The 26,344-nt window shown below is 44.7% G+C and overlaps 1 protein-coding gene across 2 annotated transcripts in view; it reads left to right on the plus strand.

Moving 5' to 3' along the window:
• LOC144821906 (uncharacterized) overlaps window positions 1-26,344 on the plus strand; it is a 545,035-nt gene that overhangs the window by 136,740 nt on the left and 381,951 nt on the right. The window lies entirely within an intron of this gene.

Raw genomic sequence — 26,344 nt, forward strand, 5'->3', positions numbered from 1 at the left:
GTAGAGAGACATAACCAGACCCTGAAAATCCGTTTTGCAAAAGTGTGTGCAGAGAAAGGTGTAGATTGGATAGTAGCACTGCCAGTCGCCCTTTTCTATATGAGAATGGTCGCTCACTCCCGTTCAGGTCTATCTCCCTATGAGATAGTGTTTGGTCCCCCCCCCCAATATGTGGGGTACACCTAGACCCCGTACCATAACTGATGTTGACAGTAATATGCTGACAGATTACCTTGCCTCCTTGATGTCTGCACTACAATCTTGTCGTTCACAGGTTGCCGCTGCATTCCCAGACAACACCGAAGTCAAGCCGCATGAAGTCGTCCCGGGTGATTTTGTGCTTATAAGGAATTTTGATCGTTCAAGTCCGCTGGAGCCCCGCTGGAAGGAGCCCCGCCTCGTCCTCCTCACCACCCGGACAGCAGTTAAAATTGAAAACCGAAAAGGGTGGCTACACGCGAGCCACGTAAAGAAGTTTCATGGACTTAAAGCAAAAACTTTTCTCAAGGACTGCCCAGAAACTGAATTTAAACTTCCCCTGTTAGAGAAAACTCCGCAGCAGGAGTATAAATCCAAGTTGAGGTCTAGTAAGTCAGCCAGTTTAATTGTCTAAGTCCCTCTCGGGTGAAACGGTTAGACAGGTTCCTGACATGTATAAGACAGACCCACACAGTGAGAGAGTTAGTCAAAACTCTAAGAGAATACGCTATCGAAAGAATCTTTGCAGTAGATGCATAGTCACTCTGTTCTTTTTATTGTTCCTGAGTCTTATGGTTACATGCATAAGTTATGCTTTACATTTATGTTTTCCTATTTCACATGTACATATGTTTTCTAATGTTACAGTAGAGCACACATTTAGTGACCTGCCTCCTCACGAGTTATCCTATCGTCTTGCTATGCGTAATAATACTTTTATCCGAATGCTGCACTATTCACACCAGACCAGCAATGCCACTAATTGTTGGGTGTGTGGTCGACTCCCCCCTTTCCAGACACCGAAGGGAGTTCTGCCACTCTTTCCCTATCCGTTTTCACATAATGGTTCGTGTGGAGCATGGTCCACGTTAACGTCATCCTCAACTGATATGTCCCTTCTGAATAGAACATGTTTCCCAGACAAGCAAGGTCTTTCCCATAGAACAGGGTTAGATCTAGAAAATGAAGTATATGATCTAGGTAATTATTCCTCGAATTTCATGGTTTTGAATGTTCAGTCCGATACTACTCCAGATTTGCCTGCTATTTCAGTACTACCAGTTAAAGGCGAATTATGTATCAGAAAGAATGGTTCCGCACATGTAGGACATAGTGATTGTACTACTATGGTCGAGTATAGTGACAGTGGGAAATCTATTTTCAAAGCCTCACGTCATTCTTATTTTGTTTGTGGTCAGACCGCATATGTTCGTCTGCCCCTCGATTGGGATGGAACATGTTATATTGCCTTCCTACTGCCACCAGTTTTTCTAGCCCCATCCGATTATCACAGAAACACACTTCTAGTACACGTTAGACATAGAAGGGAGACTGAGTCCCCAATTGTCGATCAAACTGAAACTGCTCTAGAACAATATCAAGACTTCAATAAAGGTTTCTTTTTCTTTACAGGTCCTGTCCAGAATAGTAAGCTAATACGTAGGCTAACCAGAACCCTTGAAGCAGTAGTGAATGAGACTACTTCCGCTCTAGGTAACTTAACTGAAGAACAATCTGCTATTAGATTTGTCGTGCTCCAAAATCGTCTCGTTCTTGACGTCATACTGGCCGATAGAGGAGGAGCATGTAGAGTCATCGGATCTAGTTGCTGCATTTTCATTCCTAATAACGCGCCGTCTGTTTATTCAGCTATAACCAGACTTCATAAAATTGCCCATCAGTTACACCAGAATCCAGGCACCTGGACATGGTCCGGTTGGCTCTGGAGTATCATATCTGCCTGGGGATGGAAAATATTGTCATTTCTAGGTATAGCAGTAATGATTATATTCAGTTGCTGCCTCTGTTTACAATGTGGCCCTGCGATTTGGGGCATGTGTGCTACCTCTTGTATTCCTAGTCCTAAATCCCATTCCAAGACAATTCGAGACGAGCAAATGATGCTATATGAACAGATAGATGGTATCATGAATATTGATGTTTCCTGATGGAAACGTAGGGCACAAGGAGGGAATGTGGAAAAGTGAATTTTGCCTTGCCATGTGTGCCTACGTGTTCCCCATCCTATGTTATATGTGCATGATCGATATGCCTATATCCCCTTATGATCGATTAAAGACGCAATTACAGTTGTGTCCAACTCTAGTATGCCAGTTCTCGTGAAAGCAACGAGTATTAGGCCTATGTTGACACGTTTTACAGTGTGCACGTTAATTCATTGAATTGTCCCCGTTCCTAGGCCTCAAAAGGGCCCGGACACCAGATTCAAGCTCCAGTCTCCTGAACCCACTCCGAGGAGCGATACAGCCCCCACCTGCATCCCTGACCCTTCACTTACTTCCTGCCAAGCAGTGCGGTGCCCGGCCTGGCTCTGCCTGCCTGTCTGCCAAGAATATGTTATGCTTCTAGTTATCAGTCCAGCCTCTCGTCTTCGCATTCCTAAGCTACTGAACCGCATAAACAGTTTCAGCTATGGTCTAGTCTTTCTGTCTCCATGAAAGAGAAATACTGTATTAATATTCATAGAATATTCATAGCACACGCAATACATGTAGAATATATACATGCACCAGCCTTAGTTTTGAGGAAAAGTTGTAAATGACTCACTCTCCCCACCAGGGATCTATCCAGCAGTTTGCATAATAAAGCAGCAAAGGAATTGACAGGCAATCTGTAAAATTAAAAGACATCTTTATTATAATTAATTATGAGGCTTCGTCGTCCAACCGTAGTTTTACAATTGAAAGAGGGAGCCTGCCTGAGCTTTCTCAGGCAGGCCTTTTATACAAAAAGTTTGCCCCTAGGCTCACATTCTTGCTGTGACACACATCATTGTAGGTCGCTCCCATGGTACCATAACAAAGCAGGCTATAATTATGAATTCCATTCTACTTGCCCAAACTGACCAACCCATCTTCCATCATGAACATATGTCAAACTTCACATATTTTCCTGTGCAGGCCGGAGAAGCTCACAATAGAACTGGTTTCCTCCCCATCATATAAACAGTCACCTCCCCATTGTAAAAGCCCAGAAGCAGAGAAACAGAGCCAGGTGTGGAAGATAGAAATGTAGGATAAGGGGTGCTTATGGACCATAAACAGGCATGGCTACTGTATTCGGCCTTCTTATCTTGCTCAGGCCAATGTACACAACAAGTTGCTCAGATCTTTAATATAGATTGACTAGAGGGCATGGACTGGTTTGGTGAGGCCAACATCACGTAGGCAGATTCAGCCTGTTCAGGTCAAATGGGAATCAGGAAGAACTCAAGCTAAGGGGTACGTGTCCTTTCATACTTGCTCTACCAGAATCATTGGCTCATGTATATGCCTATGTAAAGGGCAACACCTAAAATGGACGCTGTTCACAACATGGGTGCCTGTGGGCTCAGAATGAATTTGCCAATAACTCCTGCATGCATCATTGTATTGTGATGAAAATACATACACATATAAAACTTGCCATTTTTGTTTCTCTGATATCAAAATCATAGCAGAATAATGATATTTTAAACACAGGTTCAGATTTCAAAGAACCTCAGACGCCCCTTTTGCCCTTACATAGGCAATAACCTATACTCACGCTAGTCTGGGTCCAGATCTATATTTTATAAAAATCCTCAAGATGTTACTGAAGCATAATCCTATTACCTAGCATCTTTCTCGGGACAGGTCTCCCTACACACGTAGTAGAACAAAGGCCATATATGGCAGGACAAAAATAGGGAGTGCCTCTATCTGTAGTATGTGGTACAAGGCCACATACCCAACAATAAGTGATGTCCAACTACTAACTGGTGTTGATGAAAACGATACAAAAGGAATTATCAGTAAACTCTGATCTCCTAACTATCCGTGTTCGGGAAACATCTGGAAAGATGCAAAGAAGTAGAAGAAAGACATAGGTGTGGGAGGTGGGTGCAGATGTGAATTGGGCAGAGAAAAAAAAACAAACAATCCTACCCATAAAAGACAACGCCATGTTTAAAACACACTAGAAAACACGTCATTATTCTGCTTCAACTCAAGGGAATAGTACTTTAAAATAATGCTAGCAAAGCTGCAAAAATTAGTTTCCAAACTCCAATTCTAGACAAGCTCACAGAAAATACCCAGAGTCCGTCAAAGCCTCTACTGGTAGGCTTCTATTGTCCATCAAATCCGCTTCCAGTGTCTTCTTCGCGTTGGGCCTCTCCATTCAGGCTCTTCATGACTCAGTATCCGTTGGAGTGCCCTCTTGGCAAACACTCATAGCTCAATTACAAAGTCTCAATGTCTCAAGGCAGTGCACCAGTGTCTCTTCTTCGTGGCAGATACTACAGATGATGCGCCCTTCATTGATCAAGGGCACAAAGCATTTCATGCAGATCCAAGCACTACTGAAAAACAAGCCAGCAAGATCAGCAGCACTTTCAGACTCCAACACTCATTATTTAGTGTCAGAGGACGCTCAAGCTGCTCTCTCACGGGCACCAGAATGTAGTGCCTTTTTCCAAACTCAAATTCTCAGGTGCACTGCCTTTCCGCTGGACCAAAGAAAAAGAGGTGTGTGTGGGGAAAGGCCAAAAACTCAGGCCAAGGGGGGTCAGGGGACCGCGCGCTGTCAGAGGTTCAAGCACATGACAGTTTGAACAAGTTGAACAAAGTAGATGACAGTTCTGCCATCAGAAGCAGGGATCCTCCGCATCTTTGCACTGAACCGCTGAGGCAAAAACAGAAAATCAGCTCCTTTTTTTTTTTCTTTTTACAACGCCTTCTGATGAAACAAATGGCTTGCTTAGGAGGTACCACTGAAGGCACGCTGATGATCGCTGTCCATGCTGATGACCGCTGCCCATGCTGCTGATTGCTGTTCACGCTGCTGATTGCTGTCACGCTGCTGATTGCTGTCAGGAATTGCAAGGCCAAGAGGTCTGTAGTCGTCTGCCATGTTTACTGATGGGGACCAGACTTTTTCTTGATCACCGGTCTGCAGGGTAACATTCTTCCTTTTTGACTCTGGAAGATTCCCGCAGAACCTAGTGATATAGGAAGTGTAACACAATTGTTAGTTTCCTTCAAGTCAGATATAAAAACAGTTCATGGGTTGGCTTTTTTGGCAAGAGGACTGCAAGCAAGTGGCCTGTAATTCTGCAAGGGAGTGGCAATACGTCATGGGAACCTAAATGGATGCCCTCACACAGTGGCATTATCTAATGGGATACATTATTTAATGGGGTAAATACATATTCTCCTTAATGATGAAGCCTAGGTGTTCCTAAACTCCTTATCTAGAACATCTCGAATAGAAAAATAACATGATTCAGATTATCAAGGACATGAAGAAAAGTCCCTTAAAAATGTGCATTAAGTGCACTATGCAACACAAAGGCTAATGATCAAATGTGAAGACAAAGAACAAACACTAGAAAGTCCTGGTATTTGCATGATTAGAACACATCTAATTAAAAAAATTGAAACAGCAGAAACAGAAGAGAACTGAAAAATTAAAAATAGACATTAAAAATATGTCGTACTAAAAAGAATGTAAACTTGAGATATCTCCTATTGAGATGGAAAACTTGTATTGGGTCAATTAACCAGGCTATCACTATCCTGACAGTCAGTCTGAAAAGACATTTGAAGTAGGCCTAAAGAAAATTCTTGAAAACCAGTCTGGTCACACAAAAGGGGATAGTATGTAGCATAAGGGGGGTTCCTAATACATCACTGCAGTCTAGAAGTGTGAACATGAACAATACACCCATAATAATAAATGGGCTGACTGGTGAAAGGAAGATGGAGAAGGGAAAATGGACGTAGAACACAGCTAAAATCTTCAATAAATAAACATGATGCAACATTGGTCAGGTAAGAAGCAAAAACAAAAATCTATAGGAAGGACAAGAGTTTGCCTGGGTGGCCTAAGGCGTGTGACGCAGCACCAAGAGCACGGGGATACATGAAAGACCAATGTTACAGAAATTTAACTCTACCGCTGACAATCTATACCCTACACGGTAATTCCAACTAATGTTCAGTTGTCTCTTCAGGGAAAGAGAAAAAAAAATGAATCCATAGGCTAATCAAAAAAATGCGATCAAAAAATGCGATATCGAAATTAGGCCACCTTTAGTCACGGATCTATAATTCCATCCTTAGGCCCAATCAAGGATACATAAATGCAGAGCTGCCTGTCCTTAAGGAAAAAGGGCAGTTAAGTGACTAACAATGGATGGCACACTTTGATCCAGTATATCATTTTAGTTTTCTTAAAATATCATTACAGCCAAATTTAGGCATGCACTAGAAAAACTGCTGCCTTACTCGCTCACAGTATGAGGTCCATATCTGTGAAATTTATCTTAATACAATATTCATCCAATTTATTGTGAAATAACACATATCATCATATGTGTTCCTTCACAGCACAGGGGATAAAAAAAATACATATCAAGCCATCTCAAGCCATAAGATATACTTGCTGTATATCAAGCACAAGGAAAAAAAACAGCCCAGACAAACAAACAGCATATATGAATAAGCGGTCATGCATAATACCATGGCACATGTACTGTATACTATAAACCTGCAGCCCAATCTCAATTGTCAAGTCTAAAATCCTATACCCTACTTTTGACAGCAGGGCATCAGGTAATTGATACTCTGCTGTAAAAAATATAATGTCGCTGTGTCAAATAACGCGTTTCAGTGGACCAAATGTATAAATGAAACATAAACACACATTTTTTTTTTTTAAAGAAATTACGCAAAAAAAAAACATTTCTCTTTAACCAGCCAACTCACGTGTCTTGTGAATTAATCCATGAATTATCTATTGGAAGAAGCAGAAAAGATACACAACACACACATTTCTCATAATACAACATCAATTATAACCCTTTTTATCAAACATGACACAATGTGACATACAAAAACTTTTCATTATTTACCTGTAACTTTTTGTCCATGCACCTTGCAAAAACGCCCATTCTCACTCAGGCCTAAGGCCTTTAAGTTGCAGAATTTTGGGGAAGGGCTTCTACTTATTGCCTATCTAAAACTTAATGTAACACTTCGTTTTTCTTTTTGTCAAATAAACTTAACTAAAAAAAATCATTAGTTCCTAGCATGGAGACACACATATACCAGTTCTACAGATCATTTAGCAGAATGTTTGATATTTTTTTTTAAAGAAATCACTTTTGCATTTGCCCTTTTTAAATCATGTTCCCTCATTTTACACAGTGCTTAATTTTTAAGACATGAAGTGCAGGTGCTATAATTTTGCATGAGGAATACCTTTCCTATTTGTTTATTATCTCAGATGTGCGCTTTTAACGCAGATGTAATGTGAATGCGGCAAATGAGAACAAGCCAGCCTGCAATGAATGAAGGTTACAGATTTAAATCATATACAATCAACTACATCTCATATAAAGCGCTTGTGTGCAGCATTTTGAAAGCAACTGGGAGCTATGCAAACCACGTGTGGGCTCTAGAATCCTTCAGGGTACTGACAAATGAGGCTGCAGTTTTTCAAATTAAATAGTGTTCCTTTTATTATTATTAGCGGGATGCAATGCTGTGTCAGCCCTGCCGTATTTCTAATTTGAGATAAATGTGTTGATGACATAATTTACCGAACAACAAGCGTTTTGTGGGAACATGCTGGAGCTATTATTTATTCTTTGGCTAAAATGCAATCATCATTTGCTGTACATGTGCCCTGCATCCTCTGCTCATTTTAGTTCAAAAACAGAAACCCCATCCCAGCTAATGTCAAATTTGTAACGCTTTAAGAAGACACTTTTAAATTATGGACATGAGCAGGAATTAAATTTATCGGAGCAAGTCAGGCTGTTCAAGTGACCTCAGGTCAGGACCGTGGCTGGGGCAGGGATTTAAATATAAAGAGGCAGCTGAAGTTAGCATCAAATGCATGTTTAACCATGTCATGCTGCATTCCACAGGCGAGGCCCTAATTAAAAGTTCACAAATGTCAACAAGACAGCCTTACAAGATAACATCTCGGCCGCTACTGCTGGAACACGTTATACAGGTTCTGCCAGTCCCCTGCTCGTGGTAACTGAAGCTGACAAAGCCAGTAGGTTTAACCACTTCCACATAACCTGCAATATTTCACTATATTTAAAACAATTTCTATGACACATTGACTCGCTGAATCATAAGAAGGCACAAACTGCAAACATATATTATGACCTAAATGTATGCATTTTACTGAAGTGACGCTTTAAAAAGGGGCCCTGAAACCATTCAAAACAGTCTATTTATCTGAAAATCGACTTTTGCATTCTGGATACTAAGAAATAAATATCCTACAATTTTTTTTATAATGGGTATTACTAGAATGTCTAATATCAAATTTAGGAGTCATACATTTGAAAATAATTATTTATACCTTATAGAAATGAGCTTGTTTGCGCCTAGGGTAAGGGAAATTGCGCACAGAAGTGTTTGGTCATTTTCGTGGTACAACATAACTTAAATCAAACATTTTAATGCTAGGGGGTCATAGTATGAGTGTTAAGCTTCACAAATATTAAAAAACGATTTTTGTAGCACTTGTTTTTAATTATTATTTTTCATAATTAATAATTTTTTCCTCCTAATGAAGCCTAATTATTGCTATTTGTGACTGTTCTACATGTAAAACGCTCACTATATCCCTAGCCTATTATTTAGATACATATTAACACACAAGCTTAGGCGCAGCTGCCTAACTGGGACTGCGTGAGATTACTGCGCCATATTTATGTAAAAAGGACTATTTGCAAAATTCCACCACCCGTGTTTAACTAAAGAGGTGCTGGCTGAATGAACATTCTTATTAGATATACTGCAGCTGAAAAGACTTGGCTGTGAACATCTAACACCGTGCGTCTAAAGAACAGGCAATTTCGTTTTTTTCATTTTTTTTTCTTTGGAGCCTTATTTACATCTATTGAACGTGACCCATACACATACATACATTGAGCTCATTCCAGACACAAAACAGAAGGGGAGTCAAACACTCAGGCCACACAAAACAGCGCTCTCTAACCATTTCTTGTACATAGCGCCGTTCTTGTACATAGCGCCGTCGCAATGTACAACAAAACCTACAAACAACATAGACATTTAAACACACATTTTAACCCATAGGTCAACACTTAGGACAGAAACAAGGAACAGCCTACAGACTGTGCTCAAAAATAACCTGCCAATATTAGTTGTAAACCATATTTACAACAAAAACTTTTTTGTTCCTATTTTTTTTGTTTTTTTTTTGTTAAATTCTTCAACAGATTTCCAGAAGGCTGCAAAAGGGACAGCCTCACAGACCTTTAGAGAGAGCTCATAAATTGGAGTTCCAACCGGAGGTATCAGACGCGAATCCTCCAACCGGGAATCCTTTGTTGCAACCTAGTCAATACTAATACAAAACAAAATACCGCGACCAGGCATCTGCGCTCACTAGTCGGGTTTCAGACTTCATGGGGCTATCTCCAACGATATACACGCAAATGTACGTGACCCACGGTTTTTGAATACTGCAGTGTTCAAATAATACTAAGGAACCAATACTGAGGAAGATTATCCAACTAAAGCAACCGGCGATAATCTGAACCACAGCAACCAAAGGCCTACCAAACGAACCAAATGTATCGATACCCGAACTGAACTGAACTGAACCGAATGATTATCGTAACCAGATAATCTTACAAAACCGAACTGAACCGAGAATCTTACGAAGGACTGCGTCACATTTCTGCGACCAATAAATAACTGAGGACTCAGAACCAAAAAGGAGTGGGAGCGACCCACTTATTCTTCAATTAAAGCAGATGGAGAAAATATCTCTTCATTAACTGCCTATACAAATTGCAATTTGCATATACACGAATATTTGTCCAAATTATAACTGTCAATTCCCCACTGCACTAACAGTCTGTTAAAAAATACTTACAGCAAAAAAAAGAATGGGTTCCTTAGTCAGGAGTGGCATCTTTAGGAGAGTTTTAAGTCAGAAACATCAAAAAAACATACTGGGCCACAGAGACAGATAATCCCCCAGAAAACCCTGTGCCCAGAGTACCTCTTTTTGGTAGAATTCTGTCTTGTCTTCCCCAGCAGTTTTTCCATCCGTTGACAAAAACACTACTGAAGATAACCACTCCATTATAAGGCCCACAGTTGGATGCGCCATTTGAGGAAAAGTTGTAAATGACTCACTCTCCCCACCAGGGATCTATCCAGCAGTTTGCATAATAAAGCAGCAAAGGAATTGACAGGCAATCTGTAAAATTAAAAGACATCTTTATTATAATTAATTATGAGGCTTCGTCGTCCAACCGTAGTTTTACAATTGAAAGAGGGAGCCTGCCTGAGCTTTCTCAGGCAGGCCTTTTATACAAAAAGTTTGCCCCTAGGCTCACATTCTTGCTGTGACACACATCATTGTAGGTCGCTCCCATGGTACCATAACAAAGCAGGCTATAATTATGAATTCCATTCTACTTGCCCAAACTGACCAACCCATCTTCCATCATGAACATATGTCAAACTTCACATATTTTCCTGTGCAGGCCGGAGAAGCTCACAATAGAACTGGTTTCCTCCCCATCATATAAACAGTCACCTCCCCATTGTAAAAGCCCAGAAGCAGAGAAACAGAGCCAGGTGTGGAAGATAGAAATGTAGGATAAGGGGTGCTTATGGACCATAAACAGGCATGGCTACTGTATTCGGCCTTCTTATCTTGCTCAGGCCAATGTACACAACAAGTTGCTCAGATCTTTAATATAGATTGACTAGAGGGCATGGACTGGTTTGGTGAGGCCAACATCACGTAGGCAGATTCAGCCTGTTCAGGTCAAATGGGAATCAGGAAGAACTCAAGCTAAGGGGTACGTGTCCTTTCATACTTGCTCTACCAGAATCATTGGCTCATGTATATGCCTATGTAAAGGGCAACACCTAAAATGGACGCTGTTCACAACATGGGTGCCTGTGGGCTCAGAATGAATTTGCCAATAACTCCTGCATGCATCATTGTATTGTGATGAAAATACATACACATATAAAACTTGCCATTTTCGTTTCTCTGATATCAAAATCATAGCAGAATAATGATATTTTAAACACAGGTTCAGATTTCAAAGAACCTCAGTGTCAAGTAGCCTTTGCCCTGATAACTTTTAGATTCTATCAACATGTACTCCAAACACCAGATACCAGATATGCTATAGGTACATGTCGTCCTGACACCGCAGACTTTAGTCTCCTCTTCTAGTGCAGAAGTCATAGCCCCAGTTCTCCCCGGTAACACGTCATTGCCCGTTTGCGCGCACCACTAGGTTAAAGGTCCCAGCTGCTCTCAGGTAGCCCCCTCCATGTTTCCGCCCATTCATGACACTTCTATGACGTTTCTCATCACATGTCTCAGTGCACGCCCTGTGCACGCCTTCTTCTTCCACCCATGTGTTCTTATCTTATGTTTTGTCACAAGTTACGCCTACTGTATGTAATGTAATGTAATGTTGTACTATATATATGCTGCACTGTCGATGAAATGGTGCAGCTGCCTTCCTTCCTTCCTATTTTATTTCAGGCTGTCCCGTTCCAGTCCCTTCCCTTTTGCCTGAATAAAGCCTGTTCAACTCGGATACATCGGATCCTGCCTCTTATTTATTGAGCTATCTGTTATTGTTAATATATTCAAAAATAGTACCGGTAATTAATTATTTATTTACCACAACAGTCCAGGCTCACATGACTTTTATTTCATGATTAGAGTGAGAGACTTATTGTTCCATGTTTAATGTTGCTAAGGAATGTTGTAAATGTTGTAAATCTTTACTGTAACTATTGTTCATAGTGACCCGACAGATATTGAAATCCCCCAACACACAAAAATCGGAGGAATTTACCACAAATGGTGCAACTAATGTCTGCTAATTAATTTTATGAAAACTTTTCATACTTAATGTAGGAAGGTAGATCCCTGACTATGGTTGCCCCCAACTTTTTTTGCCTGGTGTTTTGCTGGTTTTCTGACTTAGTTGACCTGGGGCCCTGCTATTAAGGACCCCAGGCCTACTGCTCTCTCTGTAAAATGGATTCCATGTACCTTAGGTACATATCTAATTGGATACTGAGTCACCTTATCAGTCCCTGTACAGTGTACCTTAGGTACCCAGGGCATAGGTGTACCCAGGGCCTACCAGGGGCTGCAGCATGTATTATGCCACCCCTGGCTGGCCATCCAAATCTGACACAACTGGCTGCACGACAGCTGGGGCAAGGTGGTGTAATCACCCTTTGCTTTAGATATAGTATACCTATATCTAACCCTAAAATGGGCACACAGATCTCCTATCAGTCACTCCTATGGCAGGCCTTGACAATCCTGAAGGCAGAGTGCTTGGAATCATGTGATATGGTGCTCTGGCATGAGCTGAGCCTGTCTGCGGCTTTCGGGATCTATCCCTTAGCCGTTTCCCTGATAACGCATACCATATACTCTTAAGTGCATTATAATCCTCGCGGTTATATGCCAACTCTGGTATCGCTTTATCAAAACATGTCGAGTAAGGTGTCATACGAATTGGAATACTAACCCCTCGCCAATTCTGGCGACGGGGTTAGCATTCCACCCTTCTAGAGGGACACGACATGTTGGTAACCTGTAACCCCGGTTAAAGTCAGACAGAGCCTTAGCTCCACAAAATGGATGCTGCCACCGAGACACAAGTCTGCCCTCCTGCTGCTGGGAGTCCTCCCAGCGCAGGAGGCAAGGACAAAGGGTTTCCTGCCAGGGGCGGTGCCAGCACCGTCCCAGACAGGATTTTGTGTGTCCTAGGTAGGCAGGGCTTTAGAGGAAGGTGACTGCAAGTGGCACCCCGGTGCTCACTGTGCATATGCCGGCTAGAACCAGTTCCAGGGGCACACCAGCCCCTGAGCTGGGGAAAGCCCGGCATGGGAGAGGGGTGTAACCACCCCCCTCCTGGTCCCACCCATAGGGCAGGACTTAGTCGCGTGCCAGCCCCCTTTTTCAGGATAAAGGTAGGAGCAGGCCCCCTTCCAAATTAGATCAATCTTTGAATCCTGAACCGACCTTCTACACGAAGAACTCAAGACTCTTCTCAAGATTTTCTCCCTTGTGACTAAGGAGTAGTCACCCTGCAGCAGCAGGCACCAACCAAGCATCGCGGTTTGTTGCCAGTCTCTCCTTCGGATCACGACTGCTCCAGCACGACGAGAACCGGCTTCCCTGGCACCTCTGACCTCAACCTACATCATCAGCCCAGCTGTGATCCGTGGGTGCAACGAGACCTCGAGGGACCGGCCATCTTCAGAACTGCACAACGCTTGTCCAGCACGACCACCGAGTGACTCTCGACCGAGTGCTTTGGGGTAAGAGAAGCCCCGACCCTGAGCAGCTCCAGCACCGAAGTTCAGCCCCCCTGCATCCACGAGATCTGCGTTGGGCCCTTCTGCTCTTTGCTGCTCACCGCGTTGTCCCGGTCACTTGCCCGTTGGCTAGTGGCCCTTTTACGACGCTTCACGACGACAACTACTGCTGGTCTGGTTGCTCCAGACTAGCCCTTGCTCCCCTCCAAAAGAGGAGCCCCCTGGACCCTCCTGGTCCACTCAAGACGCCATTTTAGGTCCACCGCGTGGGCCTTGCATTTGCCAAGACTTGTTGCTCAATCCTGGGTCCCGTGACGTCAGAAGCAGATACCTTCGTGGGACAGCTCGCACCTCCATCCTGGTCGCCGACAACGCCTCCTGGTCCGAGAGACTGCAGAGCCCAGCAGCGTCCACTCACCTGGTCGAGGTGACTTCGTCCGGTGCCACCCTGGTGCCCACCTAAATCACTGGCTAGTGATTCAGAACTTGGTCCCCTCTGCTTACAGGCCTTCTTCTTCCCTGATCCAGGCTTGGATCTCCACGAACTTCTTCACTGGCCGCCTGCCAGCAACTTCTTTTCTTCAGGTTCTTGGTTCTTCAACGAGGGTTTCCGACGCAACTTCAACCCTATGCAGCCGCAGCCCCTGGGCTAGGTAAACTGAGTACCCCGGTGCTCCAGCATAGTCCAACACCCTAAGTGTTCGGATCCACTCCCGTTTTCGACCCACCTAGTCGGGTTCGCCCGAGAACAGTAACTTTGTCTTTACTAGCCTCCATAGACTTTTTCCCGCCTTACGCGTGAGAGTTCCCACTCTGCACACAACGTCCACAGGCCTCCTGCTCCTAATCTAAGTGTTTAGTATTGTAGGCCTAGCGATTCTAAAGTCTATGAGAATAGTTACTTACCTGCTAGTAATTCGCATTCCACTTGTATAGTATATGGTTTTTCGTGCCCCTCGGGCATTTGTGTAAATTGTGCGACTTTCAGTAATTCTTTAAGAGTTTTGTTGTGTGCTTAGCTCCCTGTCTCATAAAGAGCCAGGGTAGTCCTGTTATAAATACATATACTTTATTTTTTGATAACAACTTGTGTGGTGTCCTTTCACTTGGTGTTCAAGGGGTAATGTGATGGTAAAACAGCTGGCTTAACACGCCCTCTAGAGTCTTAGCCTTAGACTGCTCGTATCCATGCTACTAGGATAGCTGGTCTATAAGGTTGACTTACAACCAATCATCAATAAGTGTTGTTTGGACTGATACATAGTGATCACTAGAATAGTGAGCACTGCATATCAGGCCAACTTCTCACACTTAACCACTTGGATGCTCAGGCCTTTTCCATCCTTCCCATGTAATTTTCATTGAAATGAATGGCAACTCCATGACGAGCTGAGCTCGTCATGAGCGTCGAAGGGGTTAAGAACAACGATTCTGCCTAGCTGACCTTGGCATCTACCTTCTTTGTAATCTGTAAGACCCTCACATGCTGATGGAGTCTTGCAAAGTGTCACACAACTGGGACTAGAATAACATATTTTGAATACGTCTCTGCATTTCAGCAGCTTCAGAAACTAATCACTGTAGGAAATCAACCTTTTCTGCTGGATCACCCTGGATTTGTCGCCACTTACTCCACCCTATTTTTTTGCTGGCTTTAGAACTCTGTGCACTTAATCCCTTCTAACCAGTAGTAAAGTGCCTGTCCTTCTCCTTTAAACATCATTACATTGGCATATTCCTAATTGTAATTTTTAACTTGCCTAGTAGTCCCTAGTATATGGCACAGAATGTACCCAGGGACTGGAAGGTAAATGCTACAAGTAGACTGCAGCATCTATTGTGCCATCCACTACAGTGGCAGAGCAAACATAGCTTCAGGCCTACCATTGAAGCCTAACTGTAGCAGTGAATAAATTGCAAGTCAGCCCATCAAAATAAACCCTGTCGACAGGCTAAATCTCCCTTTTAAATACTAATAAATCACCCCTAAGTAGGCCTGGTAGCCTACAAGACGGGGGGCATGGTATTCAAAAGTAGGACCTGGAGAAACTTAGCATTAACATGTACTTACAGTGACTAGAACCCAAAAGCTATTGTTCACTGATCTCTGCAGTGTCTCTGGTATATATAGAATGCCGCACATTTATTCATATGGGCTGTAGGCAGAGTTAGTGTAGAAGGCATCCCTTAGGGGGTTAGAGCTCACTCCTTGGTGTTGTGATGCAACATTAACAAGTGTAGCATGCCTGTTAAAGCTGCATGATTCTGGAGAGAGTGGGGACTGGGACTCTGTACATCCACTGAAGCCTTCTGGGATTGGAGACTCCTGTTACTGAAGCCTGGCAGGAGGCAGAACCACGGGGTCCTGAAGGAAGTGAGTGCTGCAAGAATCTGGAGCGAGTGTATTAGTGCTGCAGAAGCCAATGAAGGGGCTACTACAAGCGTTAAGAGGGATGGAGTGCTCAAGGGCCTGGAGGGAGGCTCATATAGGACCAATCAACAAGGACTCATTCGTACATCTTCATGAGATCAAAAGAAATGGGTTTCATGAGCGGATTTGTCATAGTCATGGTGATTGGATATTAAAGGGCTTCCAACATGAGTTCGCAAAGGCCCATCTGATCATTCCATTTGTCACCATTTCACAAAGTGCACTGCTTGTTAATTCCTTAATTGACTCTTCATGTGTTGGTACAGTGGTTTTTCTCCAGTATCGAGCTATGCAGGATTTTGCACGCGCTAGTGAGGGATCTAGCCATCGGTGCCTGTGGTTCGTGGGCGTAATACACGCCGACATACCAGGTTATATTGATAAAGATTTCGATGGTCCAGTATGTCTTCTGAGACTGATCATGTCATAAATAACTGTCCAGTACCGACTAATGTTGCTGCATTCCCCTCCAGGGCTAGAACAGGTCCTCCGGGCAGTACTGTCTACAAAATCCGGGGCACTCGGGGATCCTTGTCCACTGAAAATTCTGCACCTCTTTCCTGAACTCCTCAGTGAGCAATTGACCAAACTCACAGAATATATAATTATCTCGGGGGTCAACCCAACCCCATGGAAATCAACCTCAGTCCTTCCCCTACTCAAAAAGCCCAACTTAGATCCACTAGAACCGGGAAGCTATAGACCTATAGCCAGGATCCCGTTTTGCGCAAAGGTCCTTGAGAAACTGCTGAATAAACAACTGGCTCAGTTTGCTAAAGAGGCAGACATCCTGGACCCATCGCAGTATGGGTTTCGAGAGGGACATGGTACCGAGACTGCACTGCTGATGGCGGTGGAAGAACTCAGGAGTGTGCTGGATGCCGGGGGGAAGGCCGCCTTGATCTTGTTGGATCTTTCGGCGGCCTTCGACACGGTAAACCATGGCACACTCCTGGACCAGCTGACAGCAGTGGGGGTCCAGAGAGACGCAAGAACATTGTTGTCGTCATTTTTGAGAGACCGGACCTTCACGGTGGAGATGGGGATTGCTAAATCCAAATCTTTCAGCTCCCCGTGTGGGGTCCCGCAGGGGTCCTCATTAAGTCCCACACTATTTAATCTATATGTATCACCACTGGCTGAAGCTATTAGGGAACATGGCTTCCTCCCAGTTTCATACGCTGATGACACGCAAATTGTGGTCACAATCTCCAAGGATGTGTTAGGCACGGCTGATAGGTTTAGAAACTGTATGAAGCAGGTTAGCCTGTGGATGGAAAGAAACTGTCTAAAACTCAACGGAGAAAAAAGTGAAGTCATGATATTGGGGAGCAACACTGAAATTTGGTCTCCAAACTGGTGGCCTTCCAACCTCAGCAATTGCCCTTCGCCGGTAGTGAAAGTCAAAAATCTGGGAATGCTGATAGATAATAAACTTACATTCGAAGCCCAAGTCAATAAATTATCATCAACCTTGTGGTACACACTGAAAATGATTAGGAAACAAATACCTTATATCCCATTGGACTCAAGGAAAACAGTGGTCACCACATTAGCCCTATCGAGACTTGACTACGGGAATGCTCTGTTTGCTGGTATGCAGACCCAGCATTTGCTGAAACTTCAACGCCTGCAAAATTCAGCAACTAGGCTGCTACTAAATATCCCTAGATCAGAACGCATCTCTCATCATCTGAAGACCTTACACTGGTTTCCCATAGCGAAAAGGATTACATTTAAATCATTGTGTTTAACATATACGGCACTGCAGGGCTCGGGATCATTTTTCTCAGAACGCACCTGAAACCGTATGTTCCAATAAGAGAATTGCGCTCCTCCCAAGCCAAACTAATTCAGGTTCCCCGCTTCAAACAAGTTAGGTGGGGCGGCAGAAGCTTCCTACTGCATGCTGCTAAGGACTGGAACCGACTTCCCCAGACCATTAAAAATGGTACCTCCCTGCTGTCTTTTAGAAAATTGACAAAAACCTGGCTTTTTAATGCACAATAACCATACTACTCCCTTAGTACTGCTCACACGTTCTCTGTCTAGCGCTAAGACGCTCATGGGCATATGCGCGCTTTACAACATTACAAATCAAATCAAATCAGAGTGGAGTGCAGCACTTTGCCTGCATCACCGGCATTGAGTGTACTTGAGTAAGCCAGCTTTATGCAGGTGCAGGGGTACCATACCTGGTACCTGAGTCTTCGCTCCTGTAGCAGTTTATCGTGTGTGGCTAGCAATGCTTCTCTGTCCCCCAACAATGAGTCAATGTATATTAGATTTTGACAGAAAATCTTGGTGCTTGACTGTTTGGGGGTCATGTAGAGATGAATGTGTGTGTCTGACATTACTCCATTAAAGTGAAGTTTCCTATTTTTCCTCCCCAATATCTTATTGGTGGTCGTGCTGTATTTCTAGATGCTATACCTCCTCTGCCTATTATACAAGGGACATAGCTGGCAAGGTTTTAGATTGCTTATGTGTGACATTTTCATAATTTCAGTGTAATTATGAGTAACATTCAACAACTATGAGTGACACTTTCTCGCAAGCAAAACCAAGCAATGAAGACTAGGGAAACACATAAATATCACAAATTACTCCCATTTGAGCAACAAGATCTTAAAACTGATGCAAAGCACCAGAAATGAAAGGGTACTGGGACCCGACTATACCAAACAGGATGTGAGAGGCCAAACTGCCTTCAAATGAGTCATGTTTCTTAATGCCTCATCCACCCTCCAACAAAACAGGATAGATCTTCAATGGGTGGACTGAAACAGAACCAGGTGCCTCCCTCTGCATGTGCTGATCATACTATGCTGAGACTCCCCCTACGATAACAACTACTGAGCTGGAGCTCTGCTGTCTCATGCAGGCCTCAGTCCCAGCATGCATTGCTTTTCACATGCAGGTGCAATCCGATTGTTTCCTCAGTAATGTATTTGAGGTGGGCGGGTAGCAAAGCTCTGAGCACAACTTATCCCACAATTAGAGAGACTGTTCACACATCATGCAAACATTATGCATCAGGCCCAACCTCTTTCCTGCAAAGCTTATCTCAGACAGATCCATTTGTTAACGGTAAATGAGGAAATGTGCCACATAAATTGTCGGAAAAGTCATAACTTTCTAACAGAAAAGCAAAGCGGAAATATCTGCAATTCTTGCCAGGAAGAAAGATTTTCAACAGACCTACACAAAGGCTCTGAAAAATCCTTTTCCTACTTTCTCGCATGCCTGCTTGAACATTAATATCACACCTCACTGCCTGGCACATGCCTGTTAGAAGATGATTAGCATGACCACGCGCTACTAGCACTATTATTGTAAAGCAAATTTTATTAGAAGCAGAAAACTCACTTATTTGGCCCACAAGCAATTCAGTAACGGGCCACCTCTAGGCTGCAATGATTCCAGCGGTAAACAACACAGCTGGACATGATTCTGAGGCTCAGTGCAGCTCTGCACAGAAGTCAAGTGGACTGGTGGCGTTCTCTCTGGGCTGCTGAGGAACCACTCCAGCGGCCACCATGGTCCATGGGGTTCACTCAACTGCTGGTGGGTTATCCGGTCCGGTCACGGATCTGCATTTTTAGCTTAATTCACTGAGGCACCGGCATTGCAAGCGGTACTGCCAATGCAGCCTGCAACTTTATTCTCATTAACTGCAGCCGCGCTGCAGCAGCAGGACGTCCCACCTTGGCTATTAAAGTGTGTGAGTCATGTTCTAACCAGACCTCACCTGGCTGGCTGATGTCTTGGGAGTAGCCATTGGGCACTGACTCCTGACGTCAGTTACGAATTTATCAAAGCTGGGTGTCGCCTCAATATTGTTACACTGTACTAGATTAGCAGCTAGAGCTGGGGACTCTGAGCCCCCCCCCCCCTTATCCCCCTTCAAGCATGCTGGGAGCAGCCTGCACAGCGCTCTGTCACTCCAGCTTACTTTCTGCCTCAGTATGGTGCATGAATACTAGTGCTCTGGCTTGACAGCTGAGTAGGCGCTGTTATGCATGATTTTGCATTTCAATTTGGTGATGCGAACCACCACACTGAAATGCATTAGTCTAACACCTGATGTGTGGTAATTGGCAGGGCTGCTTCAAGTGTAAATTTGCTATATCTCCAGGGCTGTCCTGGGTCGAGGTTAAATTCAAATATGAGGTTGAGAATTGTAACGCAAGGTAAGGTAAGGTGAACTTTTATTCTTTTATGTTATTTAAAACCATAACAGTACATAGATACTTGCATATAATATACCCTCATAGCCCGCTGTAGCAGGCTATACCAGCTGTTAAAGGCCCGCTCCCACGTTAAAGGCCCGAGCCCGAGCCAAAAGGACTTTAATAGTTGGTATGGCTCTGCTACGAAGGGCTATAAGGCTATTAGAACATTCTGCCACTAGAGGGCAGAATTTTCTAACAAATAAAAAAAGACTTCTCAAAGATCGAGGGGATTTAAATCCCCTCGAGCTCCGAGAGGCCTTTGTAAAACATTAGAATGTTGCTCTGCAGGCCTTTACCGGCCTGTAGAAGCAGGGAGCACTCCATTGTCTTCAATGGAGCTCCCAACATTCCAATGTTCTAACGAAACATAAAATCACATGGTGTCATAATTCATCAATTCAAGCCGGTACCATGCACATAACATCAAGATAAAATCCGGTAACCTCACAATCTGTATAGTGCCGCACTCTTGGTTTGTCTAAGGAGAGTGGGATTTAAGTCAACAGACTTCATTGCAACACCAATAGAAAGCCCTGGACAAATAAGCTTCATAATTATCTGTAGCAGGGAGACTAGAGAAGGAGAAGGGCTTTCCCCAAATACAGAATGGTGGGTAGCTGACTCTACTACCCTCCCCTCTCTCCACCTCAACCAGAGTGAGTGGAATACGGACTCACAGCCGCTGTGGAAAGGCCAAAGCGAAGAAACAACAGAAGGTTCCTTTAATTGGGCGTTCCTGGAGGAAGAGGCCCCGCCCCGGATGACACACGCACGACTACATTGGACAAAAGGGAGGAAGTAGGAAGAACGGCGTGTGACGACACCCCAGAGGAGTTTGTGGTGTGCTGCGGAGATCGTGTGGAGTGCCAAGAGAAGAAGTCGGGAGAAGCACGGCTGGAAGGAGTTGCTGCGCGAGGAGGCCACCGTCCCCACGAGTCGCCCAGCCACACTCTCGGAGGAGTGTGGCTCAACCAGGGACGGAAGCGTGTGTCAGGCTGGGTTGGGAGGCGGGGATACTCATCTTACCGTTAAGCTCGTCCGACCGGCTACTGCCTGTGGGGCATTCTTTGTACATACCCCGTTCCCCTCCCTTGTCTTCCCCATACCCGTAACACCCTTTCCTCACACTCAATCACCGACCTTGTGTATATAGGAAACTCGTGTATATACACAATCTCAGCGGTGCCCTCCCCTCACTCCTTGGTTTCCCACCCCCTGGGCATTGTTCAAAAAGGACTGTTACCTGACGGCCGCACTATATTTCTTTTCTGCATGTCCTGCGGTGGAGTAACCAAGGCAGAGCAGACTCCAGTGGGCCATGAGAGAGAAGCCAAGACCCCGAGAAGACCCCAGAGTACATCTGCAAAAACTGACCCAGCTAAACTATCCCGGGAAAGACTTACTTTGAAAAAAAAAGAAAACCTTTATAAAAATAAAACCCTATATACCAAGATCCAGTCTCCGAGCCCTTCCTACAACCCCGCCACAACTGGTGTCAGAAGTGGGATCCTCCCCTTCCATCCCTTCACCTGAGATGGATCAACTCAAAACATCTCATAAAAGGGCAGGAGAAGCTGGAGTGGGCCATTGAGCGCCAGATGTCTTCGGCCCAAGCTGACAGAGAGGTGTTCAAGAATGCCATGGCCGCCCAGATAGAGGGTTTACAAAAAGCAATACAAGACCCCGGGGTAGCTCCAGTGGTAGAGCGACAGACTCCCGTGCCCCACCCTACGGTATATCTTTGCAGAAGTATGTGACAGGCAATGATCCGGACGCCGTGCTCACTAATTTTGAGTGCCGCGAGGGCCTGTGGGTGGCCCGAGGACAAATGGCCTTTCTTTTTAGCCCCTTTGTTGTCCGGAGAAGCCCAGGCGGCCTACCAAGTAGCGAATGCTACAGGGGACACACCATACCAAGTCATAAAGGCCATAATACTGGACCACCTCGGGCTTTATGCTGAAGCCTACAGGGTCTGGTTCAGGAAGGAGAAGGGGCTACAGGGAGAGAATCCCAAAACTTTATTTTTTCGGCTAAAAGCTGCCGCCGACAAATGGTTAAGACCAGAAAGCAGGAGCAAGGAGGATATCATGGACAGTATATATTTAGAACAGTTCATGGAGGCTCTCCCCTGTGGGACACAAAGATGGCTGAGACAACACTCAGGACTAACACCAGCCCAAGCCATCGAAATGGCCGCCAACTATTCTAGAGCCCAACCGAGGACTCTTCCCTGGGACTTTGAGAAAGTGCCTAAAACAACCCAGGTGCCGAAACTAGAGAAGAGACCCAAAACCGGGATTGAACCCTTAAAACCTAGACCCATCAAGATGGAGGTACCCCTAATGAAAGGTCCCCAATGCTTTGATTGCGGGGAATGGGGCCACATTGCCGGCCTATGCTCCAGGAGAAAATTGACGGAAGAACCCATGGAGGTGGGATACGTCCCGAAGGCTGTGATGTATACCGCAGAGATGGGGCCTTCATTCTATGTACGTGTCAAGGTCAACTGCAAAAGTATAAGGGCACTGCTCGACTCAGGATGTAGGCAGTCAGTTATTAAAAAAAAATTAGTACTACCAGATCAGGTTCTCCCAGACACGATAGTGCACATAAGATGTGTTCACGGTGATGTGAAGCCTTATCCCCTGGCCCAAGTAGCCCTTCATCCTATGGGAAAATCCCCTTGTACAGTGAAAGTGGGAGCAGTGGAATCCTTACCGGAGGACCTAATCATAGGTGTTGATAACCCTGATTTTTGTATCCCTATTCCAAACAGAGGTAAGGGAGGCCGAAAAAGAAAAGAGAAACCCAAGCCTGGCCCTGATTGCCTCAGAACCCTGGGTATTAGACCGTAACTTTAGATTTGCGCAAGCAAACAATGCCACCCTATTTAATGCATGGGAAATGGCCCACGTTGCCCAGACCAACCCCAACACCCCGTTTCCAAGGTTCCTCATAGAGAATGGTTTACTGTTTAGAGAGGGAAGAGCCGACGAACCCCGTCAATTATTAGTACCAAAGGTCTTTAGGGAACAAATTCTCTTCTATGCCCATACCCATTTAATGGCAGGATATGCAGGGTCGGAAAAAACATTCCGAATATATTAAAATGTTTTACTGGCCAGGCATTTACAAAGAAGCCACTGAGTACTGTAGAATTTGTGAAATATGTCAAAAAAGGAATCTGTATAAACCCCCAGCCGGGCCCTTACAGCCCCTTCCCATCATAGGGAACCCCTTTGAGAGAGTGGGGATGGACATTATTGGGCCCCTCCCCCGGACATCAAAAGGAAACACCTATGCCTTAGCAATAGCAGATTACACCACCCGCTTCCCCGAGGCCTTTGCTCTTCGAGCCCCCACAACTTAAAACATTGCTGAGAAGTTCTTAGAATTGTTCCCGAGGGTGGGATTCCCCAAAGAAATATTAACGGACCAGTGAACACAGTTCGTGTCTCGCCTCATGAGAGAAGTGTGCAGAATGTTGAATCTACGACAGATACGTACCTCGGCATACCATCCCCAGACCGACAGCCTGGTGGAACGGTATAACCGCACCCTAACAACCACCCTAAGAAAAATGCTGTCATTAGAAAGCAAAGTTTGGGATCAGCTTTTACCTTTGGCCCTTTATGTACTAAGAGCACAGGTCCAAAGCAGATTAGGGTACTCTGCCTTCGAGATGCTATACGGACGGCAACCCCGGTCCCTACTCAAGATAACCAAAGCGGCATGGGAAAAGGAAGATCTGAACGAACAAAGATCACTTCTAGACTACACGCAACAGCTGAAGCATAAACTGGGAAAGCTGAGGTGCTTGGCTTACTCAAACATCGAAAAAAAACAGAAGCGTCAAAAACAACACTATGACCGAGGAAAGAAATGGAGGAAAATGTCAGTGGGTGATTGGGCTTTGGTTCTCTTACCGTCATCCACACGAAAGTTCCAGGGCGAATGGATGGGACCCTACCCAATCATAGAAACATTGGGTAATACGACATACCGGGTACAGATCTCTCCTTCCCGGCACCAATGTTTCCATATAAACCACCGAAAAAAATGGTAGGGACCTCTCCCAAAGACCTCCCAGTTTGGGTTACCCACTGCATCCAACACGTCTACATTAGAACAGTTACCCATGAATGATGAACTGTCCCCAGAGATGAAGAGTGAACTCCTTGCAGCCCTACAGCCATTCACCGCCATGTTCTCAGACACTCCTGGGTGTACCAACTTAATCGAACATAAAATAGAAACAGAGCAAGGGAAACATGTCAAAATGAGGCCCTACAGAATACCTGCGGCAAGAAGACAAGACATCAGACGAGAGGTACAAGATATGCTAAAGCTAGGGGTGATACGTCCGTCCCGGAGCAGTTGGTCGTCACTGATTGTCATGGTACCAAAACCAGATGGAACAACCAGGTTCTGCATGGACTTCTGCTCCCTGAACGCAATATCCTCTTGTGATGCGTATCCCATACCCAGGGTGGACGAGTTGATCGAGAGGATAGGAGAGGCCCGTTTTATCACCACGCTAGACCTAATGAAGGGTTACTGGCAAGTACCCCTCAGAGAAGAAGATAAATGTAAGACAGACTTTCGCCACCGACGACGGACTTTTTGAATTCAACGTCCTTCCGTTCGGCCTCCACGGGGCACCAGCGACTTTCCAGAGACTGATGAATGAGGTGCTCCGATCTTATACACCGTTCTGTTCAGTATACCTGGATGATATCGTCATCTTCAGTGCCTCATGGTCCGAACATATAGCCTACATCCAAACCATCTTAACACCCCTAAAAGCAGCGGGACTGCACGTTAACGCAAAGAAATCACGGGCAGCCTTCTCCAAAGTCAAATACCTTGGTTTTATGCTAGGGGACGGAGTGGTTGCCCCTCTAGAAGAAAAGATTAAGGCAATAGTAAACACACCTTTCCCATCCTCCAAAAGGGACTTAAGAGCCTTTTTGGGGCGGAAGTAACTATGACTCTCTTAATTCCTATTCTCAGTCATAGTGACCTTTACCTCCAAGTGGTCCCGCTGGAAACTGCTCCATAGGACTGGACTCTGCGGAGGGAAGTCTATGGAGACAGGCTAAACAAGGTACTATCATGGCCGGGAGCGTGATAGAGTGAAATGGTGCGGGGATAACTATAACTCTCTTACCCTATTCTCAGTTGCAGTGACCTTTACCCATGTGGTCCCGCTGGTAATTGACTCTTTAGTACTGACTCTGCTGAGGAAGTCTATAGAGATAGGCCAAACAAGGTTTTAGAGAAGTGGCGAATCAAACAAACCCAATACCAGATGGGGTAGTTCCTGGTTAAACAAAACCCCGTTAAGATGGCGAAAGGGGGCGCTGTCTTTTCAAAAAACCTCCTCCTTACTGACTTACCGGACTTGACAAACTGCCTACGCTCTCCAACTCCCAGTTCCGTGAGGACAGCATGCAATTTAGTGGCTGTACTCCGGAGCTAGTGTTGATGTTGGAAGCGAATTACGCTGATGGGCAGCACAATCAATAACCCAGTATGGGCCACCGCAAGGTGGTACAAATTTAGCAAAAAAAAAAAAAAGAGCCTTTTTGGGGTTGATTGGATATTATAGGAGATGCCTACCCAATTTTGCGGAAACTGCTAGTGCCCTCACAGATCTCTTAAAAAAGGACACCCGACCCGCCCAATTACAACACCCCACTGAAAAAGCGAGACAGGCGTTCAGAGATTTAAAAACAGCAATAACCACTAGTCCGGTACTTATATCACCCAACTTTACCTAACCGTTCTTCCTGGCCACAGATGCTTCAAATATGGGTATAGGGGCAGTGCTATCCCAAATAGGAACCGATGATCTCGAACACCCCATTCTCTACATTAGTAGGAAGTTGCATCCAAGGGAAATGAGGTACCCTACTATAGAAAGGGAGTGTCTGGCCATACGGTGGGCAGTGGAAAAGCTTAAGTATTATTTAGAAGGGCAGGCTTTTGTGTGGCTCACTGGTTAGAGGAGGCAGACCCTGAAGCAGAGGTCAGACCCGGGACCAGGGTTCGATTCCCAACGCGGCAGGGTCTTGAGCCCAATTATCCACGGACTCGATAATTCTCGTTTCGGTGCCTAC

Source organism: Lissotriton helveticus, chromosome 2_2, assembly GCF_964261635.1.
Source record: "Lissotriton helveticus chromosome 2_2, aLisHel1.1, whole genome shotgun sequence".
Lineage (NCBI taxonomy): Eukaryota > Metazoa > Chordata > Amphibia > Caudata > Salamandridae > Lissotriton > Lissotriton helveticus.